The sequence below is a fragment of the Talpa occidentalis genome, unplaced genomic scaffold (genome assembly GCF_014898055.3).
Source record: "Talpa occidentalis isolate TD23 unplaced genomic scaffold, MPIMG_talOcc4v2.1 talOcc4.15, whole genome shotgun sequence".
In the NCBI taxonomy this organism is placed as follows: domain Eukaryota; kingdom Metazoa; phylum Chordata; class Mammalia; order Eulipotyphla; family Talpidae; genus Talpa; species Talpa occidentalis.
Genome location: NW_023601543.1, coordinates 52,544,369 through 52,550,460, shown reverse-complemented (window position 1 = coordinate 52,550,460; position 6,092 = coordinate 52,544,369).

The window sequence follows — 6,092 nt, the reverse complement described above, 5'->3', positions numbered from 1 at the left end:
GGCAACTTTCTTCTTCGGGCAGTTTGCTGGAGTCACCCGTTTATCTTCCGTGTCCCAGTTCTCACTGGGACCTGCCGCTTTTCCTCCCTATTAACTTTTTTTAATGGGAGATCTTACTCGCAGCGTCTCCTCGCCGCCATGTTGCTCCGCCGTCTCCCACCAGTGTTGTTTTTTGAGGGAAGTTTGCGCCATGCACTAAGGGCATCAACAATAATTTGGGCATAAAGGCCGGGTGGAAAATTGATTTGGTTATTTTGGTCAGAATAATTGCCTTCTCCAATTAGCATTTCAAGGGTCCATCCATTGCGGGCCTCGCGGTTTTGTCTTTCAAAAACCTTACAATTATCAATAAACTCAGCCTTCCAAAGGAGGTGATCGCCCCCAGAAAGGGTGGCCTTTGCCAGGGAGTACCAATCCGACGGAGTGAGAGAGGATTGGGCTAAGGTGTCCAAAACAGTGAGGGTGAAGGGCGCCGTGGCTCCATAAAGGGACACCGCCTCTTTTAGTTCTTTAACGTTGCGGAAATTATGAGGCTCATGATGACGTTGAACAACGCCCTGGGCGTTGGTGGTTTCAACCACCGGAAAGAGATGTAATGGAGCAGGGCGCGAAGGAGGAGGGAGGGATGGAGAGGGTGGCTGAGCGGGTGGAGTCAAAGAAAAAGGCGTCAAGGCAACAAGGGAGGAAGAAGGAGGGCAAAATGGCGGCAAGGCGGGAACAGAGAAGGACAAAATGGTGGCAGATTAGCTTGTGGGGGCGGAGCAGAAGGGCCGTCAGCAGACACGGGGAAGGCCGCACACAATTTATCAAAACGGTTAACAAGAGTATTAATTTGGTTTCCCAAGGTCTCAAGTGTTTGCATTAAAACAGGCTTTTTTATGGGGTCTTTGGCAATAGAGGGGGGGTGCCGATAGCGGCCCTCTTGTTCTGCCATTTCGTCCCAGTCCACCTCGGAAGCCGGAGGAGACCCACGGCGGGGTCGCGGCAGAGAAGGGTAGAGGCTTTTGTATGGGGGAAGTGTATTTGGACGGGGCTCCTTTACGGGGGTGCCGGCAGGTTGGGGGGCACCATTTGGCACTGGGGGCACATTATTTTGGGGATTAGTCTCATCATAAGGGTTGTGGGCCCCTGTCGCATGTTTTGGGGGAGAAATTTCTTCATCCTCACTATGGGATGAAATTAGGTCCTCACTGCAAGCCCCGGAAGGGGGAGCCTCAGCTACACTGGAGGGGGCACTTTTAAGGATATTTTCATTATGGGAGATAGCATGCTGTAAGCCAGGATCAGTTTTTCGCTTAGCCAACAGATCATTAATAAGATTCCAATATGAAAAGGCCGCTACGGGAAACTTTTCAGGCCCAAAAACTCGGTAAAAATCGTTGAGAGCATCTCCCACTCTCTTGCAGCATTTTTCATCAATAGTTCCTTCTTTAGGGAACCACGGGCATGTTTCTTGTACAAAATCAAAGAATAAAAAGAGGTCCTTGGACTTAACCCTAACTCCGCGTGTCCTAAGAGCTTCCTTGAGCTGGGAAACATAAAGCTGGTGCTCACTAAGTGCCTGTCCCATTTTTAAGCAATTCAGATGCCGAAACTTACCTAATGACTGTCCCGCCGGGTGGGTCGGGGCCTGAGTAACTCGCACCGCGCGATACGTCTGGGTCTACTGGAAATCTCTCGTACCTTGAGCGCCACGTTGGGCGCCACCTGTCCGAGCCCACGGACTGATCAACGAGGTTCTCGGGGGGAGAGCAGCAACCTGAAAGAACAGGGGTACACCACGGAGGGAGACACGTACACTCGGTTCAGCTAAAGCATGTCTCATTTATTTTTGGTTTCAGCGGGGCTTTGTAGCTGGGGAAAAGCCGAAGAAGCAGGCCAACAGTGCCTAGCCAATGATTACATACATGACCTTAATTGGTGCGCTGGAGGACATCATGCGCACGGACCAGAAGGAGCACAGCTAATCCCGGAAGGAGGAAATGTCCCGATGTCACAGGGCAAGGCGCCAACACTCAATTTTTTGGAAGAGTTTGTGAAGGATAGGCACCAATTCGTGTCTGAATGTTTGGTAGAATTCATTTGTAAATCCATCAGGTCCTGGGCTTTTGTTTTTGTGGAGGTTTTTGATTACCATTTCAATTTCGCTGCTTGTAATTGGTCTGTTTAGGTGTTCTATTTCTTCTTTATCTAGCTTTGGGTGATTGTAGAGTTGTAGGAATTTGTCCATCTCCTCTAGATTGTTGAACTTGTTTCCATATAGCTGTTCATAGTAGTTACTGATTATTCTTTTGATTTCTGCTGTGTCCGTTGTGATTTCTCCTCTTTCATTTATGATCCTGTTTATTTGTGCTTTCTCCCTTTTTTCCTTTGTGAGCCTGGCTAAGGGTTTGTCTATTTTATTGATTTTTTCGAAGAACCAGCTCTTGGTTTCATTAATCTTTTGGGTTGTTTTTTTAGTTTCGATTGCATTTATTTCTGCTTTGGTTTTTATTATTTCTTTTCTTCTACTGGTTTTGGGTTTTTTTTGTTGTTCTTTTTCTAGATCTTTGAGCTTCGAGATTAGGTTGTTTCTTTGAGTTCTTTCTTGTTTCTTGATGTGAGCTTCTATTGCTATATATTTTCCTCTTATTACTGCTTTTGCTGCATCCCATACATTTAGGATATTGGTGTCCTCCTTGTCATTCAATTCAAAGAATTTTTTAATTTCTTGTTTGATATCCTCATTAGTCCAGTGGTCTTCCAGTAGTGTGGTTTTTAATCTCCATGAGGTAGGAAAGTTCCTTGCCTTCTTTTTATGGTTTATTTCTAGTTTGATGCCTTGATGATCAGAAAAGATGGTTGGTATGATTTCAATCTTGGTGTATCTGTTGATGTTTGTCTTGTGCCCCAGTATGTGATCGATCCTGGAGAATGATCTGTGTGCGCTTGAGAAAAATGTGTACTCCGTTTTTTTGGGGGTTTAGTGGTCTATAGATGTCTGTTAAGCCCAAATGCTCTAGGTCCTTATTTAGAGCTTTAGTTTCTTTACTTATTTTTTGTCTTGTTGATCTATCCATTGTTGATAGTGGTGTCTTGAAGTTTCCCACTACGTATGTGTTTTCTCTGATGTCTGTTTTCAGAGAGGACAACAGTAGTCTGATATATTTTGGTGCTCCTTCGTTTGGTGAGTATATGTTAATGAGTGTTATTTCTTCTTGAAGTATTGTCCCCTTGATCATAATGTAGTGACCATTGGGATCTCTTTTTATTTTTTTGAGTTTGAAATCTGTTTTATCTGATATAAGTATAGCTGTTCCTGCTTTCTTTTTTGGTCCATTTGCTTGTAGGATTGTTTTCCATCCTTTAACTTTGAGCCTATTTTTATCTTTTGTAGCTAAATGTGTTTCCTGGAGACAGCAAAAGTTTGGGTTTTGTTTCTTAATCCAGGCTGCAACTCTGTGTCTTTTTATTGACAAGTTTAGTCCATTTACATTTAGAGTTATTATTGATATGTTAGCATCTGTATTTGCCATTGTGTTTGTCTTTCATTTGATTTTATTTATTTATTCTTTGAATAACTTTTTTTTTGGCCTTCTTTCGTTGTTATTCGTCCCTCTGAGGTTCTGGCTTTAGGACTCCTTGTAGTATTTTTTGGAGTGGGAGTTTAGTGGTAATGAAATTCCAGAGTTTCTGTTTGTCTGGGAAGGTCCTTATTCTTTCTTCATAGAGGAAGGAGAGCTTTGCAGGATAGAGTATTCTTGGTTGTCATCTGTTCTCTTGGAGTCTGTTGACTATATCCCTCCACTCTCTCCTTGCCCGTAGTGTTTCTTCAGAGAAGTCTGATGTCAGCCTGATTGGTTTTCCTTTGAATGTTATCTGTTTCTTCCCTCTTGTCAGCTTCATTGTTTTTTCTTTGTCCTTGATTCTTAGGAGCTTTACTATTATGTGTCTTGCTGTATTTTTCCTTTCGTCGTGGAAGTTTGGTGTTCTTCTTGCTTCTTGTATATCAATTTTCACCTCCTTCTTCACATTTGGGAAGTTCTCTTCCGTTATCTCTTTGAATATTTTCTCTGTTCCTACATCTTTCTCCTCTCCTTCTGCTATTCCTATAACTCTTATATTTCCTTTCCTCATGGATTCAGATAGTTCCCGAAGTCTTTCTTCGTTCTTTTTCCTTCGTACTTCTCTTTCCTTTTCTGTTTTGGTTCTTTTTATTTCTGTGTCTTCAAGAGTACTTGTTCGTTCTTCCATTTCATCTATTCTGCTTTCATTGCTTTTCCCAGAGTTCTTTAGTTCCTCCATTAATTCTTTGATCTCCTGCGTTTCTTTTGCTTCCCTCATTAGGGACTCAAGTTCCTTCTTCCTATCATTGTTTTCCTTTATGAGTTCTGTCATTTTTTTAATCACGGCAATTTTAAATTCTCTTTCTGGAAGGTTCAGAAGTTCTCCCAAGTTACTGTCGTTGCATTCTGGGGGGTGGTTTTCTTTTTGTGGTGTGCTTTTTTCCTGAGGAGTTGTTAGGTTGTGTGTGGTTCTTCTACTCCCTACTGTCTGTTTTCTAATTTGTCGTATGCATTGGGACACTGTGTTGCTGGGTCTGGCCGGCATCTTGGGTGAGCTTCTCTGCTCCCCTCTGGCTCCTCCTGGAGCCATCTTTCGGTTTCAAGCAGTCTTTACTGAAGAAAGGTCCCTGTTCTAAAATGCCGATTTGGAGACACACTCCCCTGTGCACTTGGTCTGCCCCGGCGGTGGGTTCCCGCTACCCCTCTGGGTTTGGACTGTAGGCCAGAAGGGGCCTGGCGTTTGCGAGCTACCCTGCTCACCTCTGGCTCCTGAGGGAGCCTTCTGCAGGCAGTCTTTACTGAAGAAATGTCCCTGTTCTAAAGTGGCGATGCTAGACGCACTCCCTGCGCGTCCGGTCTCAGGCACACTCTTCTGTGCGCCCGGTCTGCCCCAGCCGTGGTGTCCGCTCCCCCTGTGGGCTCAGACTGCTGGTCTGAAGGGGCCTGGGGTGGGCTATCTTCCCAGCTGGCCAGGCCGCTTTCAAGCGGACTTTTCTGAAGGTGTTAGTGACTTTTTCTCTGGTCACTAGGTGGCGCCAGAGATCTCTCCTATTGTTCTTGGGGAGCTGCCTTTTTCAGCCCATGGGACAGGGAACAGAGTGGGAATGGTAGGGAAAACCTCAACAGCTTTGGGGTGCTGTGTCTGCCTTGTGCCCCACCGACGTGGAGGACCCACGCCCCGAATTTCGTGCCCCGGGTCTCAGTTCCAAAGCCCTCAGTTCCAGGACGCGGGCTGTAGCCCAGTTCAGTGGCGCGGGAATGGCGCCTTTTGCACCCGCTCCCGTGTCCTGGAGCCTGGTTCCTGGTTACTCAGTGAGGGACTTTCACCTCAGTGAGGGCCCCTGCCCATCTCCCTGCAAGCCTAGGTCGTAGGCGCGGGGACCTGGGTAGCCGCGGGGACCTGGGTAGCCGTGATCTGCATTTGCTTTTCAAGCGAGCCGCGCCGCTTTTCCACGCAAGCTTACCGGCCGGCCCAGGGCTGTGTGCAGGTCTCCAGAGTCTCTGCTGTTCTCTAATGGCGCCCGGAGCTGTTTGCTCACTGTGGTGGTGAATCCTGCAGGGTTCCCCACAGCTCCAGTTCACGGGGTGTGGTGCCTGAAATAGTTCCTTTCCACTCCCAGTCCCGCTTGATGCATAGTTTGTTCTTGCTGGTCGTTTTAGTTTGTTGTTTTCCTCCTTTCTGCTGGTCGGAGAGTGCCGACTCTGTGGGTGGGGGAGGGTAGCAGGGTTCTGAGCTTTCCTACCTTCTAGTCCTCTTTTTTGGCAACTTTCTTCTTCGGGTAGTTTGCTGGAGTAGTCTGTTTATCTTCCGTGTCCCAGTTCTCACTGGAACCTGCCGCTTTTCCTCCCTATTAACTTTTTTTTTTAATGGGAGATCTTAATCGCAGCGTCTCCTTGCCGCCATGTTCTATATTCTACAAAATATTGAAATCAAATGGTATTTGTCCTTATCCTTTGGACTTATCTCCCTTGGGTCCATCCATGCTGTTGAAAATGGCAAGATCCCAGCTTTTCTATGGTTGAGTATATTTCATTGTATACACACAC